The following is a 20,795-nucleotide window of genomic DNA, read 5'->3' as shown; positions in this document are numbered from 1 at the left end:
AAATGAAAACTTTAATCAGCCTTAAATTGTGAGCATATGTAAGACTGGAACAACCATTTTCTACCATATACACAGATGTAAAGTCTGACAGCAGATGCCAAAAAGCTAAGACAATTAAATGTGCCCAAGAGTGACCCCAATTTATCTGATTCCAGGCTTTACAGGAGACCCAACTGAATATCCTTAGGTTCTCTGAGGTGCACCTTTCCCCTGCTAACTCATCCCAATGTGCTCAGATAGTTTGAATAGCTCTCTCCTGACACCAAATAATGAATAACACAAAGTTTTTCCTCTGCTTTGTTTATGATTTTAGAAAACTGAAGACACCTCCATATGCCCACCTTTAGAAAATCAGTTAAATATCTGAATCCTGTATAGTCATACAAAGAGAACACAGATCTATATTTATTGTCCTAGAAAACGGTCACAACATACTGTTAAGTAAAAAAAAAAAAAAAACCAGTTTACAGAACACCATCAATTCAATATATGGGCACAGAAGGATAGTGACTAAATGTAACAAAATTAATTTTTGTAGAGATGTCAGGTGGTTTCATTCTCCTCTATAATTTTCTGTATGGTTGACTTTTCATTGAGCATTTATCTTTGTTTATATAAATGGAAAAATTAAATTTCTACATTTAAAACAAATCAGAATAGAATCAAAAAAAAAAAGAGAAGAAAGAAAAGAGCAAAGAGGAAGAAAAGGCTCAGGGAAACATCAAAAGACTAACTTTTAATTTCAAACAAAGGATGGTTTGATCCCTATAGGAAGGAAACCCTGGCATTACTATCAGCTTTCAAGAGCAGGTATAAGCAATGATACAATATTGTCAAAGAGTTCTTCGAATTTCTATTAGCCAGCTAAATGTTTTTCCAATTATAAAACTTGTTTTATTTTATAAAGTTATTTGAAACCACATCAGGAAGACTTAGAAAAGTAGAGGAGTATTTTACTTAAATGCTAAGGGAATGGCTTTTAAATTTGTATCCTGTCATCTAAGCTGTTCAGAAGCAAGGAGGGGAAAAAAAATCAATAAACACCAGTCCTTCATCTCTGTTCAATTTAGCTCCTATGGTGAGCAAAGAATTCCTTACAGCAAATGTCCAAAGCATCCAAATTTCAGGCAGCTTGACAGGGCTTTCAACCAGGTCAGTCCTAACAGAGATAGTAATCAAGTCTCCCACGATGAATTTCATTCACAGAGCAGGACTGATTACAGAGCAGGTCCAATCGCTGCACACTATTGACTGGAGATCAATTTTCAGCTTGAGGGACTATGGGGAACAGTACACAATAGGGCAGGAGGAGGACCAGGAGAATTCAATAGTGTAACAAACCAAACCAAATAAGATCCTCTTAGTTTAAAGAGAGGGCAATCATATCACCTAACATTCCTACCATATTTATCAAGAAAATATTCTGCTTTAGAAAAAAAAAAAAAAACGTAAACTACGCAAAAAAAGTTTCATCTAAATCTCATATGGTCCCATTTAATATATCTCAAAAACGTTAACCTGAACTTAAAAACACATAGACAGGGCTTCCCTGGTGGCGCAGTGGTTGAGAGTCCGCCTGCCGATGCAGGGGACACGGGTTCGTGCCCAGGTCCGGGAAGATCCCACATGCCGCGGAGCGGCTAGGCCCGTGAGCCATGGCCGCTGAGCCTACTCGTCCAGGGCCTGTGCTCCGCAACGGGAGAGGCCACAACAGTGAGAGGCCCGCGTACCGCAAAAAAAAAAAACAAAAAAAAACACATAGACAAAAAAACAACTATGCAAATCTGGCTATTTTCTTTTATAATGGGTGGTATTCTCTTTGTCATATTCCTTTATACCTTGTGTCTACATGCATCTGTAAAAACTGTTTAGAGGGTCATATGCTGTTCTGTCTTTCCCTTTCATTGCAAGGAAGATGCTCTTTGATATATTATGAAACAATTGGCATAGGGCTTACAAGTTTTGCCTCTGCTTTATAGCCAATCATTGGGAAAGTGTCACTGGATCCAATTATCTCAGGAATGAATGTGGCAGTGTTTCTGCTCTCTATATCACCCAGAACCCTAAAAGCTTTTTATGCTACCCCAGCCTGTCCAGATTAGAACTGAAAATTATTAGGCTTAATTCCCTCTACCTGTAAACCGGGTATCTATTTTTTTTTTATTGGAGTATAATTGCTTTACGATGTTGTGTTAGTTTCTGCTGACAGCAAAGGGAATCAGGAATACGTACATATATATCCCCTCCCTCTTGAACCTCCCTCCCACCCATCCCACCCATCTACATCATCGCAGCACACCGACCTGAGCTCCCTGTGCCATACCACAGGTTCCCACTAGCTACCTATTTTACACATGGTAGTGTACTTATTATATCCTACTTTGCTAGGCATAGTTCCTGTGTATGCCTGTTATCCTAGAGCAAATACTAATAGCCCCTTTTCACTATCAGAGGAGACCCAGTTTGTACCATAAATTAACACATTTTCCTAGTGAAAAATGGATGCAAATCCTACCCAAGCAAGAGAAACAAGTCAACAACAAAACAGCCTCCCACAACTTCTGCTCCGTATCATACCACCCTCATACTTGATTCCTTCTTCTCATGGCCAGCGTACTGAAACAATTTTTGACAGTCTTAATGGCAGCTTCCATTTTATTTTCCATTCAGGCCTCAATAATTTAGAGCGCAAGTTCTATCTTTTTAAAACTAGTGAACATACCCATGGATTAATAAGTTAAATTGCCTTTTCTCAGTCAATCTGCCAATAACAATGTGAAACATTAGGTATTTGAGCTCTTCATCTTTCTTAAAATTTTTTCTTCCTTGTCTATCATTTTCACAATCTCTTCTTTACTCTTCAAATTCTCCTTGTCTTTCTCTGTTTCTCTTTCTCTTGATTTGTATGATTTCTCCAGACTTTTCATCTCTTATTCTACCTCCTTTTCTTTAGTGATCTACTCTAATCCTAGAATTTCAGCTACCACCTCTATGATCATGACGCCAAAATCTGTCCCTTGAATTGACCTCTCCCCCAAACCCCAGACGTTCAGTTTTAATCAGACGGGATGATACTTATTTATGGCATCTAGAGGTACAATGAACTCAGGAAGTCCAAACTCATTTTCATCACTCTTAAATGTGTAATCTCACTCCAGTTCCAAGTGCTTTATTCATCTTTCTAACATGGAGAGTATCTCATGGTGCTTTAGTCCTAGATTGTAATATTCAATAACCTCAGTAAAGTGAATGAAAGAGAAAGTATTCTTGACATGGGTAAAGCCAGATTTTTAAAATTAGACATGTTGTGGAATTAGTTTGATTCTTCTACCAAAGTCAAAAAACTACCGTCAGTACAATCCACTTCCTTTTCCTTAATTTAAATATGCTACATCGCTATGATATATATATACATATTGCTTAATATAGGTATATTTTCAGATTACATTTCCTTCTTGTATTTCTTCTGAAACTTCCTATATCAAGCTTTCTTCAAACCAACATTAAACACTAACAAAGCAAAACTTAGGATGTTTCTTACTTGAACCCTGCTAACCAGAAAGTTCCAGGTAAGAAATGTTCTATAATCATTCTTCAATGATCAAAAAAAATTATTTTTTGTTTACTATTTAAAGAGTCACAAGGTTCTACAAGTACATACCATTCAAAAGCAGCATAAAATACAGTAAGTATCTGATAAATTAGCTTTACAGTAGGTTTGAATTTCTCTAAATTGATCATTTTAAGAAGATGCAAGGCAAAGCACTTTAATGATAAAGCATCTACTTGTACTTAAATAGAAAAAGAAAGCAAGCTAGGAACATATTTTATAGGAAATACTTGTGTACTGTGCCTCAACCAGCAAAATGAAGAAAAAAATACCAAAATTCAATGTGTAGCTTACACTAGATAGAATGTTTTTGAAGCCTTGGATGTACTTATATTAAAAATAAGGACAGGGCTTCCCTGGTGGCGCAGTGGTTGAGAGTCCGCCTGCCGATGCAGGGGACACGGGTTCGTGCCCAGGTCCGGGAAGATCCCACATGCCGCGGAAAGCCCGTAAGCCATGGCCGCTGAGCCTGCGCGTCCGGAGCCTGTGCTCCGCAACGGGGTAGGCCACAGCGGTGAGAGGCCCGCGTACCGCAAAAAAAAAAAAATAATAAGGACCAAGGGGAAAGAGGGGGAAACTCTAATAATACTCCTAGAATATGGCATTCCATAAACGAATCCACTGGGTGCTCTCACTCTGTACCACAGTGGCTTCTGTTCAGAATCACAGCAAGAAGTAAAATGAAGTCAAAATGAAGCAGAGCATTCCTATCTTGGTTGAAGTAAAATGTATAGTTTAGTTCATTGAACACCACTATTTTCAATATTAAGTAGTATTAGATTGGAGCTCTATGTAACTATTCACATAACCCTACATCAAATAAATACTTTAAAACTATCTAAATATATATTTATACTGTGGAGTATAATCACTATTTTAGCATTTATGATAGCCAGAAAAGTACTCAAACGTTAGGGGGTACATTTTCAGCAGAGCATGAGCAGATTTAGCCTAGAGATTCCCATTAATGTCAGTGAGAGTTGCATCGTTCAATCTTAACACACACTGCATTGAAAATTTACCCCAAAACATCAGAGCAAAAGCTCCCCAAAAGAAAGGAATTTAAAATTTTCCAACACAAATCTGTCTTTGTTGGTATAATTACCCATTCACCATTCTTAAACTCAGAACATAAATTCTTTCCCCTAACAACAGTTGTTCTATCTTCAAAGCAAAAACAAAGTAGTATAGTAAGTTTTAATAACGATAGGTCTGTACTCCATTAAGATTAACCTCCTAGAGAAACTCTTCCAAATATTTTAATCAGAGATTTCACTCAAAATTCGTTGTTAGATGGCTTAGTAGTCTTGTGCTTACCAAAATACGCTACTTTACCTAAATGGCTTTCTGTTGACTGTGGATAACCTTCAGTACAAAAAGACTATTAATATTAAATATTTTTCTGTGCCTTATTTCTTTAAATTTCTGTTTTAAATATTTTCCCAAAGTTTTGGCTCATATAAATCTAAATTCATGTTTGAATTTAGAGCTTATTGTATAAAATATGAAAATAGTTTGGAAAAAATACCATTCTCAGACAATACCAATTCTCAGATAATTCTTAGCTAAATATATTCTAATATCAAACTTTGAATTCTTTTTTTTTCTAATAACATTTTTAAACTGGAATAACTGGCTAGCTGGATATCAATAACACTGAAAAATCATAATTAAAAGTAAATTCTTCTAAATAAAATCTAATAAAAGTTCACGGATTTTGCCACATTAAACAATTGTAGCTACTATTAGGAGTAATATTAGTTGGCTACCTAAATTTTTCTATATTTTACAATGCTTTTAAAATAACAAAATAGTTATGATTATAAATAATTTCTCTGTTAAAAATACCTAATAAAAACATAGCAAATGACCAGATATGTCCTTATGTGTCTCAGACAGCATTTAAATGAAGTGACTATGTCTCTAATTATTTCACACCTGAGGAAAGAGATTGGCAAATTCATCCTCTTACACCCAGCACACAGCAAATAGTAACTACTCAAGAAATGCTTATTATAAGATCTTGTTTAATATGTAGTATTTTTTATACCAACAAAATAAACTTTTTTATTACATTGACAAAAATTTTCCATGTATGTGAAAATTAAGGAGAAAAAATACAGGTAAATTTCAACTATAGAAAATGATTTAATGCTTATGGAGATTCAAATTTAAATTTCTTGATTAAAAAAACAGTTTATAGAGGATTTATTTTTCTGCAACAATTAGACAATAAATGTTTATTTTCCTATACAATTCTCAAATATTTAAGTGCTCATTTGAAACCTATATGCAAATCATATATTTCCTAGAATTCCCACTGATGTGTAGATAAGTGAGTCTTTTTTATTACCTGCATGTGGATTCCAATTGTAATGGTTCTAAAGTCAGAGGATTCCCTCTGTGTGAGAATACATACAAACAATGTGACCAAAGAGACTTCAAATTACTCATAACAAAGTACATATTAACATCTAGAAACATCCCACTCAAGAGAATGAGTAATTTACAAACCAAACTGTTGGTGGGAATGTAAACTGGTGCAGCCAATATGGAAAACAGCATGCAGGTTCCTCAAAAATCTAAAAATAAGAGTTGCCATATGAACCAGTAATCCCACTCCTGGACATATACCCAGACAAAACTTAATTCGAAAAGATACATGCACTTTCCGTAGCAGCACTATTCACAATAGCCAAGACATGGAAACAACCTAAATGTCCAATGACAGATGAATGGATAAAGAAGATATGGTATATATATATACAATGGAATATTACTCAGCCACAAATAAAGAATGAAATAATGCCATTTGCAGCAACATGCATGGACCTAGAGATTATCATACTAAGCAAAGTAAGTCAGAAATAGAAAGACAAATATCATATATCATTTACATGTGGAATCTAAAATACAACACAAATGAACATATCTACAAAACAGAAACAGATGGTTGCCAACAGGGAGAGGGAGTGGGGCAGGGAAGGAGTGGGAGTTTGGGATTAGCAGGTGCAAACTATTATATAGAGCATGAATAAGCAACAAGGTCCTACTGTACAGCATAAGGAACTATATTCAATATCCTGTGACAAACCATAAAGGAAAAGAACATGAAAAAGAATATATACATATATATAACTGAATATCTTTGCTGTACAGCAGAAATTAACACAACACTGTAAATCAACTATACTTTAATAAATTCTTTTTAAAAATTTGCAAACCAAGATGCCACATTTCATTTGGGTTAAGAGTATTTATGTTGGAATGAAATATACCTGGTTTCCAGACTCAGCTGAGGGCCCTGCTTCCTCACCTGTACAACCATAGCAAACCAACTCTCTAAGGTCCCAGTTTCCGTATGGCCCTATGTCCTAATTTGCTAAAAGGAAGTTATACTGTTCAGTATAATAGGTTCTAGTTCCTAAAGGAACATAATTCTCTGCAATATGCAAGTAATCAATAACTATTTACTCAATGACCCCCTTCTCTTTCTATTTCACAATAATCTATTTAATTCTATTAGTTCAAAATTAAATTTTTATGTAATAACTTATATTAAATATACTTTTACTCCTCTAATTTATTTCATATATCCAGTGACCAAAAAATACTACCATAAATTACCAGAAAAGATAAAAATTATCACATTATTTTTTTAAAGAAGGCTAGAACATAAGATGCATAGGAAAAGAATCTCTTATGTCTTGTTAACTTGTCCACAACAGCTAGAATCGGTATTGGAACATGTTCAACAAATATTTTTTAAATGAAAAAATTTTTAAGGAAAAAGCCTGTTAAATGAGAATTCATATGCAACTTTCAAAGTGATAGTATTCTATTAAGCTACTAAAAAAGTTATTTCTACTCACATTTCAATAGTACTTCCACCTTAGTAGATGAGCATATGTTAATATCCAAATATTGCACTACAACATAAATAAAAATAACAGTACAAAATCTGTTATAAATTTTCTATACACTATTCTTAAGCAATGCATTCAGTACAGTAATCTTTAAAGTGAGAGTTCCACACAATAAGAACTCTATTATAAGTATGATAATAAGGTTATTATTTGAGGCTTTCAGAACTTAACATTCTATTTCATGTATGATTTAGTGGATTATATTACCCATGTGCTTGGTTAAAATTTAGCTTCTCCCTATCTATGCCAATGTAAGTACTAAATTCACAATATCTATCATAGACAGGATTTGTCGAAACGAAGAAAAATGCAGAAAAGTTTAGTGTGTGGTCATTGGTGTCAAAAATCTTAAATATAAAAAGTACATAACAAAATGTCTGTAATTATTTTAAAATTCAATGTAAAGAAGATATATCATCTTGCTGCTACCATATTTGCCTGTTGAGCTGCCAGGCCCTAAGAGGTAAACTATTTGGCAGATTTTCTCATTTCCAACAATAAAAATCACAAACAAACACATATCTATGCCTGATGTCGATTTTGTAACCTAATCTGGTTTTGCTTTTGATTTTCTACAGAGAATATTTAATATTTAATTACAGGGTTATTATGTGTTCTTAAAAATAATCAAGCCTGCCTCACTCTTTTTCTAAAACCCCCACCTCCTTCTTCAAATCAGGAGAAAGTCAGAAAAGAATCAACCCCTCTTTCAAATTCTTATTTTAATATGCTCATTCACTTCTTTGGTGATGTTTTGTTTATTTATTTCCATTCTCAGGCATGAAGTATTTTTTTATTTAGTAGGTACATATGTATATGTAGAAAATACCACTGTGTCTCCAGATTTCAAGATAACTTCGAAGAGAAAAAGTAATCTTAGGTTACACAAAACCTAAAGAAAAGCTATGGAACAAACTGATTTATTATCTCTCTCTCCTTTCCCCTAACCAATTTATATTAGTTTTAATTGAAACAACCACATTTGAAATCTGTAATCAAAATAATAACAGATAAATGAGTTGATTTCTTGATTATGTGCTAATCACTCTTCTAGGTGCTTTACAAGTATCAACCCACTTAACCCTTCCAAAAACTATCAGTTCAATTTATAGATGAGTAAACTGGGGCAAAATGAAGTCACCTACCAGATGAATTTGGTTAGTCAGAGGAAGAGCTAGGACTGCCAACTCAAGTGGTTTTACTTAAAGGTCTGGTTTCAACAATTACCATATGCTTCTTTGGCCACAAAGATCAGCTAGTGAAGTAGGCAGAAGAATGCCACTCCACTCCAAGATGTCCATGTCCCAAACCCCAGAAATTTGGGAATATCTTTTATGTTACATGGCAAAAGGGAGTTAAGACGACAAACGGAATTAAGGATGCTAATCTGCTGACCTTTAGATGAGGAGAGTAGCCAGGATTATCCACGTGGGGCCAATGTAACCACAAAGGCCCTTATAAATGGAAGAAAAAGGTAGACGAGAGAGAGACCTAGGGAGATGACACTATAAGAAGTTCTTGGCTTTGAAGATGGAGGAACGAAGCCAAGAGGCAAGAAATGGGGGCAGCCTCTAGAAGCTGGAAAAGACAAAGAAGTAGATTTTCTCCTAGAACTTTCAGAAGAAGCTCAGTCTTTCAACATCTTGGTTTTAAGCCACTGAGAACCATTTCAGACTTCTGATCTCCAGACTGTGAGGTAATAAATTCGTGAATTTTTTAAGCTACTAAATTTGTAGTAATTTGTTACAGCAATATAATAGTAATTTTACATGTTAACTTGGCTAGACTATAATGACCAACTGTTTGGTCAAACACTAGTCTAGATTTCCTGTAAAGGTATTTTATAGATTTAATTTACATTTCAATCAGTTGACTTTAAGTAAAGCAGAATACTCTTCATAACAGGAGTGGGCCTTATATAATAAGTTGAAGCCCTTTAGAGCAAACACCAAGGTTTCCCAAGGAATAAAATATTCTACCTCCAGGCTGCAACACAGAAATTCTGAGTGACCAGCCTTGGAATTCAAGACTACAACATCAACTCTTGCCTGACTCTCCTGACTGAGCCAATTCCTTAAAGTCAATCTATCCCCCTACCCCCACATCCCGTCCCACATAACCTATTACTAGGTTGGTGTAACTTGCTACTAGTTCTTTTTATTACAACTATCCTTAGGTATATTAGGTATATTAGTATACTGAAGAAAGTAAATTAGTGAACTTGGGCTGCCAAAACAAAATACCACAGACAGGGTGGCTTAAAGAGCATACATTTATTTCTCACAGCTCTGGAGGCTAGTAAATCCAGGATCAAGGTGCCAGCCAATTTGGTTCCTGGTGAGACTCTCTTCCTGGCTTGCAGACAGCTGGCTTCTCACTGTGTCCTCACATGGAGGAGAGAACTCTGGTATCTCTCCCCCTTCTTATAAGGGCACTAGTACCATTTGATTAGGGTCCCACACTTATGATCTCATTTAACCTTTATCACTCCTTCACAGGTCCTATCTCCAAATGCAGTCACATTATTAGGGTTAGGACTTCAACATATGAATGGACAGGGGGGAGGAACTCAGTCCATAGCAGAGGAGAAAGAGTTCAAGCATATGCACATATTTTAGTAGCTTTCATACTTAAAATTTAAGAAAGTTACACAGATATGAGTACCTTAGTTGCTAGAGATCTGTAGTTTGTTACATAATACAATTATTTATATAGCATTTGATAGTTTATAAAATGCTCTCAAACAGATTAGAAAAACTTTAATAGTTATTCTCATGTTATGATGATCAAATTATAGCTCAGTGAGATACACTGAATCTCAATACTACAGTCTCACAAATAGTGAGCCGGGATCAGACCTATATCCGTTGATTCTAAATGTTACAGGCTTAGATATTCAGAACTGCTCATCAACTGTGACACATAGTAGAAGAGGGAAAAATTTATAGACTAACACAATATGTTAAAGTCAATTTTCAGGATTTAGCCATACTTTTCCATCCTTTTCTTAGCTCTAGTATAAACATGTAAATATACCCACGGTTCTTTTTTTAAAAAATAAATTTATCTTATTTATTTATTTTTGGCTGCATTGAGTCTTCATTGCTGGGCATGGGCTTTCTCTTATCCAGGGTTCTTAATAGAATAAAAAATAAACTTTAAATATCTTGGGCATGTAGGACTGAAAGTATTACTGATGTGGAGATTTTTATCAAACTACTTAGTAATTTATTCCAAGTGCTTGTAGAGAGAACTGAAATTTTCTTTCCCCAGAATGAAACAAAAGTGAAGGACTGTCACGTGTTTTCCTTAAGTGGTGTTTTTGGAGTTTCTGAAAATGCTGCATTTCTATCTAAAATTTTTCTGAAATCTTTTCAGCAAAAAATGACCCTGGGAAGGTAGTACAAGGTAGTATTTCAGTGCACGTTTTAAAACTAGGCAGCCTGTTGCAGGACAGAAATAGAGATACAGATGTAGAGAACAAATGTGTGGACACCAAGGGGGGAAGTGGCGTGGGGGGAGGGGGGGCCGGTGTGATGAATTGGGAGATTGGGGTTGACATGTATACACTGATACGTATAAAATGGATAACTAATAAGAACCTGCTGTATAAAAAAAAAAATTAAATAAAAGTCAAAAGTTTTAAAAAATAAAACCAGGCAGCCTGGTTCTTAATTACATCATTTAGCAGTTGTAACCTGCACAAGTTATTTAATGTCTCTAAGTTTCAGATTTCCTTTAGCTAAAATGGGCATAATAATGCAAGATGGCTGTAAGGACTAAATTCGAGAATTTATAGAACTTGACAAATATCTGACAATGAATAATTGCTAAATAAATATGACATTTAATTGGCATTGTGACTGTCAACATAATAATTCTATTTAAAATATTTAAAATTCTCTGGAACATTAAATTTGCCAAGAAAAATGCAGAAATTTTAACTGAGGGGGTTCTCATATTTTGCAAAATCTGACAGGGTTTATAACTGGACAAAACTGTGCACTATAACTGTACTTGCAGTGTACTGGGATGATGCAGAGCTATTATCCTGATGAGGGACTGTGATGCTTATCTGAAGGCTATATTCATAACACCTTTGTTATTTTGCCAACTAGCATGGGTTAACTCCACAGAACAGAGTGACAAAACTTCAGCAGACAGTGTGTGTAGCCAATTCTTCTGAAAAGGAGTGATGACGCAAATCATAAAAACTATAATGATATTATACTACTTCATGATTCACAAACTTTTCCGAGCATTACCTCATTTGATCCTCAAAACATCTTAACATGAAGGCAAGGCAAATACTATGGACCTTTTGCTGCTAGGGGAACTGGATTTCTGAGAAGGTATAATTGTGGACCATTAACAAAGCCAGAGCTAAAATCCTTATCTTGAGTCTCCTTGGGCAGTGTTTTTTGTAACAATCTTCTTCCAAAGTTGAGTAGATTGAATTTGAAAAAATCATTTATTTACAATAATACCTATTCTTACAAGGCACAGAGATAACAGCTCTCTTTTTAGCGTTTACATCAGGATGGAGAATAGTAAAAATTATTTTAAGAAGATATTTTGCTATTTAAATTGTTAGTGTGGCAGATTGGAAGGATAATATAGTCCCTGGTTATTCTACAAAGATAGAAGCTACACTTTTCACTTTTGCCTTTTTTTCCCCCAGTCAAAAAATATGACTGGGAAGTAAGCTCCTTTGCTCTCCACTAATCTGCACTCACATTTCACAATTCATTCTTACTGTGCCCTTCAAAAAACTACCAAACTCAATGGATTAAAAATAGTCTACTAATGTATGCCTTATTTAAGAAGGAAAAAACAAGTTAATAACGTTTGATATAGGGAGATCCATATCCAGCCCTACAGAAAACCCCTTAAGGTCCTGGCAGTACATAATGAATGTACTCTAACCACTGTTAGAATTACAACCTGGTGAAAGACTTTGTAAGGATCCCATTAATAGTGCCTTCCATTCAGTAGGGTACTTGCATATGTGTCCACCCAAAATCTGCTTCATATTTTAAAAAGTGAAAATAATTGTTACTTCTTTAGCAATACCAGTAGCTAGGATGTTGGTCCGCCAGATCCTCTCCCAGATTTAGCTCTAAGAAATGTACTAACATGCTTGAAGAACATATAATCCAGCCTCATGGTTTATACCACAACAATCACACAATCAGAAAGTGACCAAAGTTTTCAGAGCTGTAAGGGAATTTAGAAATCAGTAGTTATTTCATTTCTGTAAGTTTCAGAGTTTACTTCCCTCTTACATCTTTCTGGATAATAAAATAAATAATCTCAAAAGGTAAGTCTGGGTAGACACTTAAAAGTTTCAAATCCTTAAGAAAAAAATTTCAAAAGAAATCCATTTACACTGCTCAATTTCTATATTATCAGGAATTTTACTACTAGTATCTTTAACAAAATAAATCTTGAAAAAAAGACATGAAGAAAATGGCCTAAAATTCTCTTCTTCCCTTTATATAGTTCCCAGAAATATAAAAAACAGAGAGAGCAAGAGGCCACTAAGCCACTTTAAATATATATATACACACACACACACATATGTATATATATTTGTATATCTTGTATATCATATATATATATATGATACTTTAGGACTCTCCCAAGGTAAAGAGTCCTAAAACATGAAAATGACACAGAACTGAATGGAACAATTCCAAATCATTGTCTGCATTTAGACTAGCTCTTTCTATAGTTCACTACCACAATTCTGGCAACTTACCATCCTCTCTCACCTAGCAAACTACAAAGGCCTTGTAACTGATCTCCTGCTTTCTACTCTTACCCCCAACCCACCCCCAGTTCATTATCCATCCAGTAACCAGAATGATCTTTTACAAGATAAATCAGATATAGCATTCTTCCTTCTAAAAACTCTCTAAAGTGGTGTGTAAGAAAGTACAAGAAAAAACAAATTTCTTACTGCAGCATTTTAGAGACCTACATAATTTAGACCCTGCCTATCTTTCTGATTTTATATTTTATCCCACTTGGCCTGGCACACTAAATGCCAGTCATATTAGCCTCTTCTGCCCCTGAAATAAGGCAAATTTGTTTGTGTGTCAGGGCGCTTGCTTTCGTTATTCCCTCAGATCCTCAAGAAACTTCTTCTTATCATTTGAGTCTCATCCCAATGGAACCTAGGTTAGCCTCATTCTCAGAACATTCTATGTTTCTTTACCCTGTACTATTTTAAGTGTATTCAACACTATCTGGAATCATTCTTTAGATTATTTAAAAATATTTTTCATAGTCTGTCTCCCTCAGGTAGAATTAAGTTTCATGACAGCAGGGATAAACTTTCATTTACTGTTATATCCCAGTGCCTCAAACAAATTTGGTCTATAGTAGATACTCAATAAATATCTATGAAAAGTGCAAATTATGATACTTCAAAACTATTTTTACGCATGGTACATATGTGGAAAATGGGGAGAAAATGAGACAAACTTATTCTGTAAGTTCATTTGGCATCTAACTTGCTGCCAAAAAGTAGTGTCATCTTGAGGACTCTTTAATATCTAGACTGAGATCTGAAAATGGTTGTATGGTGGTTTAGAAAACAGAAGTCAAAAGCCCCACAAAATCCAACCAAGTCTGACTCCTTTTATGTCTCTGGGTCCTTAGCCCTCTTTCATGGTTTCAAACAGAAGTTGCTGGTAGGAGGAAGGTACCTGTTAATCTATACATCCAAGACTTAAAATCAAGACCAGCCTGGTTCCTTGCCTCTGCAGCCCCTCCAAGATCACTTGAACTACATTTTTAACACTGCCATTGGAGACTTAGTCTCTGTCCTCATAGAAGAGGACTTTATACAGAGCCCTTGCCTAACATCCTGAGGCTCACCACTAGGGTGTTTGTGGCTAGTCTAGGTTAGACAGAACTTCCACTCAACTCCTGTGAGTGGGTCGGGGGGACTTATAAAGAACAGTCATTCAATCTGTGTCCTGGAATTGGGATAAAGGAACAAACATTGTCCATAGCCAACCTAGGGACTAGATATCCTATCAGAAGTAAGGGAAGGGATCCACAGACAAGGTACCTGTGAGTTAAGACCTCGGGCAGGAATTGAGCAGTTCCTCCTCTTGAGAAGTCTAACCTGATTCTTATCAATCCTTGGAAGTGTTAGCTTTGCTTGGGATACTCTTTGCTCTCCACACTTTTCCCCATCTCGCACTTAGAATTTTCACTCTTAGAACTTATACGTATATAGTGACGTATCCAACAATACAGTGTCCTACAGAATAGTTTCTCTGCCCTAAAACTCTCCTGTGCTCTACCTGTTCATCCTTCTCCCATTCTCCTGAGTCCCTGGCAACGACTGATCTTTTTACTGTTAAGTTTTGCATTTTCAAAAGTGTCATATTGTTGGAATCTTACAGTATGGAATTAGACTGCTTCTTTATTAGACAACATGCATTTACCATTCTCCATGTCTTTTTGTGCCTTGATAGCTCATTTCTCTTTATTTGTGAATAATATTCCATTGTCTGGATGTATCACAGTTTGTTTATACATACATCTATTGAAGGACGTCTTCTAAGTTTTAGCAATTATGAATGAAGCTGCTGTTAACTTGTGTGCAGGTTTTTGTGAAACGTGTTTTCAACTCATTTGGGTAAATACCAAGGAGCATGACTGCTGTATCATACAGTAATACAGTTAAAAAAAAAAAAACAGTTAAACTGTCTTCCAAAGTAGTTGTATCATTTTGCATTCTCATCAGCAATGAATTAGAGTTCCTGTTGCTCCATAGCCTTGTCAGCAACTGGTGTTGTCAGTGTTCTAGATTTTAGTCATTCTAATAGGTGTGTAGTAGCATCTCATTGTTTTAATTTACAATTTCCTAGTGACAAATGATGCTCAGCATATTTTCACTGGCTTACTTGCCAACTGACTATCATCTTTGGTGAACTGTCTGTTTAAATCTCTTGGCCACTTTTTAACTGGACTGTTTTTTAAGAATTTATTGTATTTTAAGAGTTCTTTGTATATATTGGATACCAGTCTTTTATAAGATATGGGTTTTGCAGATTTTTCTCCCAGATATGACTTCTCTTTTCATTTCCCGCAACAGTTACATTTTACAGGGCAGACTGTTTTTAATTTTAATGAAGTCCTACTTATCAGTTTTTCATTCATATACTGTTCTTTAGTTGTTGTATAAAAATTCTTCACCAAGCCCATGGCCACCTAGACTTCATGCTATGTTATCACCTAGGAGTTTTATAGTTTTGTTTTATATTTAAGTCTTTAATCCATTTTCAAGCTAATTTTTGTTAAAGGTTTAAGGGCTGTTTCTAGTTTCATATTTTTTGCATGTGGATATACAGTTGCTGTACTACCATTTGTTGAAAAATTATCCTTTCTCCATTAAATTGCCTCTGCTCCTTTGTGGATGATGAGTTAACTATATTTGTATGGGTCTATTTCCAGATTCTTTTTTCTGTTCCATTAATCTTTTGACAAAAACAATTTGTCTACTCTTTCACCAAATACCATATATTCTTAATTCCTGTAGCTTTACAGAAAATCTTGAAGTCGGGCAGTGTTGGTCTTAAGTTCTGGTTTTCTCTTAGTGTTTTATGAACACTGAGATATATAATATATCTAGGTGTGGCTAACATAATTTGAAAGTGACTCTAATGGCAATAGCATAGGTTGTGTTGTATGAATTTATAAGAGCACTACCTATGGGCAAAGACAATGAAGCCTAGTCACCCATTACTACTTCTTCCTAGACATACTGAAAGAGTGCTTTCCCTGTTCTCCTTGCAGTGAGGTTGCAGGCTAAGTAAGTTCTAGATTATGAAATGTGGGCAGACCTGGCCCTCAAAATATAGCTCTTGGTCTTCTACTTCTCCTTATACTACTATAGCAACGTTAGAAGCCACATATTCCAGAAAGAGTAACAACAAAATGGAAGCAACCTGGGTCTACAAATCATGACTTAGAGAAGAAGTGCCCAAGAAAATCACCTACTACGCACTGGATATAAGCAAGAAACAAATCTTTATAGTGTTAAAACCTTTATTTGTCACTGTAACATAGCCTATACTATCCTGAATAATACACTAAAAATAGTAGGTTGTTTTTTGGGTTTTTTGGTCAGCATCATTTAGTCAGCATGAGAAACTCAGAACACAGAAGACATATTTTACCTTAAGTTGAAATTAGGCACAAAATAGAATGTCCTTTCCTAAGATCTGGATATCCTTTTTTATCCCCTCTCTATCAACATTCATACAAAACAACCTAGACTGGAATATACCCATTTCATTCTTTCTAACTGCTATATAACATGCATAATTTATTTAGAGGCATTGAATTCTTAGGGTCCACTAGCACTCATCCTGAGGTGATTCAATTATCTTCCCCTGAAGTGGGACAAGCGAAAAACAGGAGATGAAAGAAAAGGGAAGAAAGGAAATCTAAAAAAAAATAAGCTGATCTTCGAGGGCATGGAAAAAGGTTTCTTAGAAAGTAGTAACTGTAATAAGGATGTTCATCATTTTCACATGCTATCTTTATTCCAAAAAAGCTCAAAGGATTTTGGATTTGATCTTGCTATTTCAATACACGTGTGACTGTTTGAGAAAACTAATAATCCTCTCAAAATATTCTCTTTGAAGTCACCGAAGAGCAGGATATAATTATGTGTCCCTATGGATTGATCACTTGACTACACCCTGGAATAACCCATGCCCTTGGCAAAGAATGGAAAATTAGTATTGTTCTTGACAGAGAGAAAACAGATTCTGCATTTAAGCAGTCATTCTATAAAGTCAGGAGAGACAGCAAAACTATCTGCACGTATATCAAAAGTCAATACCAGGAGTAAAGTTTACCAAGAGGCTAAGCGATGTATTCCTCTACAAATCTGGTCATTTAATAAATAACCTTTGAATGTTTAATCAGAGTAAGAGTTGGTCCATTTTATATATTTTTTTATTAGGTTTTAGCCAGGGAAAAGGAAATCTCTCCTTTTGTAAGCGCTCTCATATTCTGCACATCTTAGAAACTGGGCAGCAAGAGACTACCTGGAAAGTTTTCTAGACCTTAACCTTCCCATGACTTTTTGAAATTCAACAAGCAGAAGATCCTTTAACAGTACATTGCATTTATATCTGTTTAAAGATTAACCAGTGCCTATACATACATTCAGCAGACAATTTGTGTTATGTACCAAGTGCCAAAAATAATAACTTAGATCTCAAAATGAGTGAGCTTCTTATATACATAAAATTGCTTGCAAAGGAGAAAAACAGATAAATTAACATAATTCCTTCTTTCCTCAATATCCTTGGCAGCAGAGAACAAAACCCCCCACTGGTAAAAAGCTGTTCCATCTGCCATCCTATTGCAAGAACAGCTCGCTTTCTTGGAAAGATGATTTATGGGACAACCAAATCATATGTTTCATTTTTTTGGGTAGAAGATTGGGTAGTTAGATTTTTATGGAGAATGTCCACTGATGAAAACACCTAAAAACCAATACTCTGAACCAATGAATCATCAGCAATCTACCTTTCTTTTGCTTCTAACCTCTTTAAAGCATGAGGTTATTCTTATCTGAAGACAATGCTATTCTAAACATGATTTATTAGCGTTGTATACATAAAGAAGAGATTTTTTTAGTATGATAAATTATCACTGCTATATAGCAATAAGAAAGCATTATGGTGGAAGTAATTGTCTTGCTAATTTTCACACGCAGACAAGGAGTAGATAAGATGCTAGTATCATACCCAGCCTTTACTCTCCAGCATTTTAATTTGTAGAGGCTAGTAGAGGGGAAAAAAAAATGGGGGCGGGGGGAGGGTTAAATGATTTGACCCAAATCCCCACTGTAAACTGCAGTAGAGCCAAATCAGGATACCAGTTGTCCTGACCTCAGATACTGAATCGTGCAGTAAGACCAAGCCATCTCTTTATTTACTGAATTCAAATAGACATCCAGAAAAGTAATTGACAGATGTGACTTTCTTTCTTCCTTCCTGTCTTTCTCCCCTCTGGAAAATCAATTCGAAATGAGCAATATTTACAACTCTACATTTTCATGACTCAAAATATTTTGATCTCTTAATTTACTTTGAGGCCATATAATTTGGAGTATTCTTCTGTCTATATGTGCAGCAAAAATATAATTAAAGAACTTGCCAAACAAATACATATTTTACTTTGTTTTAAAGAAAACTAAAATGGAAAGGTAAAATAGTATTGTTTTCTACTGTATTACCTTTGACAGTAAACTGTAACACCTATCATCAATCCAGTAATGATGATTGTGCAAATTCCTCCTTCCTTGGCTTCATGAGCTTCAGAATTGCAATCTAATGATAAAAGGAAGGTTTCAGAAACCATTTTAAAACAAGGTAAATCTTCAGAACTATTATTCCATTCAGTTTTACATATGCATTTTAATTTTTCTACTTTATGACTCCATTAATCTCTCATTTTCAACAGCCCCCATTTTTAATTAAAGTACGAGTTTTGCAGGCTTTATTTTTATTACTGACTCATACCTTCACTAATGGGTTTTATTTTATTGTGAATTTCAAATCCACTTATGGTGCCAGGATGAATTAACACACTAGCAGCTGACTGAAGTGAATGAACAGGTTAAGCAAAGTAAGTGTCCTCTAAGGAAGTCTTAAAACATTAAAGGATGAATACACAAATATTTTACTGGCATTCACAGTGAAAACTCAAGGTGCATGAAAAAATTGAGCAACAGTGAATAAAGTTGGAACTTCTCCCTCACTCCCTCCCTCTCTTCTCACTGCCGTCCTTCCAGGGAGGTGCTCACGTGTCCCCACCCTCCCCCCATCCCCACCCTCCCCGCACCTTTCCACTCTCCGGAGCAGAGTCAGTGGAAGATCCTGCCACTCCTCCATCCCATATTTGTTCCCTCAAAAGGAGACAAAGAATTGCTAAGAGGCTAGCTTTCAGTGAGTCATATACTCAACTTCAGCACAGGTAAAACTGTTAAGGTCACACTCTTACGTGGGTCCCTCCCTGGGCTCTTTCCCTTTTTCAGAGACCACTATGCCCTTAAGCATCTTTTTCTTCCCACTGGGAAGAAAGTCACTAGGACAAGGCTTGAGCTTGCTTTCAGGGAGATCTTGATTCTCCAGCTTCTCCCTCTACAAATGGGTAGGTGAGACCATTTCAGGGGGATAGTTTGAAACACCACATTTTACTCAAGCTACCCTCACTTCAGTTAGCCTTGATGATTCTAAAAATAGTTTGATCTTAATTTCCCAATTGGTTCCTAAATGATACAGAACAAAGGGTGGATTAATGTGTACTATTAACCCCCAACCAATGGGACAAAACATTAAATTGCTAATTATCCAATTTCTGGACTTCAGATCTCACCCTTCAGTAAAATATTGTACATATCTTAACTGTACTTTAAACACTGTTTTTTTTTACTATTATATTAGGTTTATATATAAAAATATCATTTTTCATCCATATTGTTTCCACACTTTTGGAAACACCTATATTGTTTGTATACTTTCACACTTCATATCCAGTAATGATATCTGTAATCCATAAACATTTGTCACAGAATAACTCATCAAGTTTTCTTTCCAAATAAAAATCAGTAATATTAAAACAGTAAAATATAACAAATAGCAAAATAGTTTTATAAAAAGCGCAATCCTGGGCTTCCCTGGTGGCGCAGCGGTTGAGAGTCCGCCTGCCCATGCAGGGGACACGGGTTCATGCCCGGGTCCGGGAAGATCCCACGTGCCGCGGAGCCCCTGGGCCCGTGAGCCATGGCCGCTGAGCCTGCGCGTCCGGAGCCTGTGCTCCGGAACAGGAGAGGCCACAACAGTGAGAGGCCCGCGTACCGCAAAAAAAAAAAAAGCACAATCCTTAAAGTTAGATTCCTGTTTAAATTCTGGCTCAGTGATTCATTTGATATGTGAATTTGGGCAAGGTAATTAATATCTCTGTTGGGCTGCACCCCGCGGGCCTACAGGGCCCGCACTTGCCCAGCTTTAAGACCTAAGAAAAAGCCTGGAATCAGCAACAGAGAGATCAATGGTTTAATGGATTGGGGAGCTTACATGTCTGAAGCAAAGTCCTGCAGTGACACCCCACCGCGTCCAGCACAGGGCAGGCAGGATATGGTGGCAGTCTTGGGTGGGGGAGGGGGGATTACTAGTTAGAGGAGAATTGACCTCAGGTGCACTCATTAGTTACCA

At 35.8% G+C, this 20,795-nt stretch overlaps 1 protein-coding gene across 6 annotated transcripts in view; it reads right to left on the bottom strand.

Annotated features, from left to right (window-relative positions):
• The window catches only part of ADGRL3 (adhesion G protein-coupled receptor L3), an 860,202-nt gene that overhangs the window by 734,673 nt on the left and 104,734 nt on the right, over window positions 1-20,795 (bottom strand). Inside the window, exon 2 of one of the 6 annotated variants that reach the window (XM_082838915.1) lies at window positions 18,815-18,908. The exons of the other annotated variants lie outside the window; for them this stretch is intronic. The gene's annotated coding sequence lies outside the window, so the exon portion shown is untranslated. The remainder of the gene's footprint in view (window positions 1-18,814; window positions 18,909-20,795) is intronic. 6 annotated transcript variants of the gene reach the window in all.

Source organism: Leucopleurus acutus (genome assembly GCF_964270905.1).
Source record: "Leucopleurus acutus genome assembly, chromosome: 4".
Lineage (NCBI taxonomy): Eukaryota > Metazoa > Chordata > Mammalia > Artiodactyla > Delphinidae > Leucopleurus > Leucopleurus acutus.
This window is presented reverse-complemented; position numbering and strand designations above follow the sequence as displayed.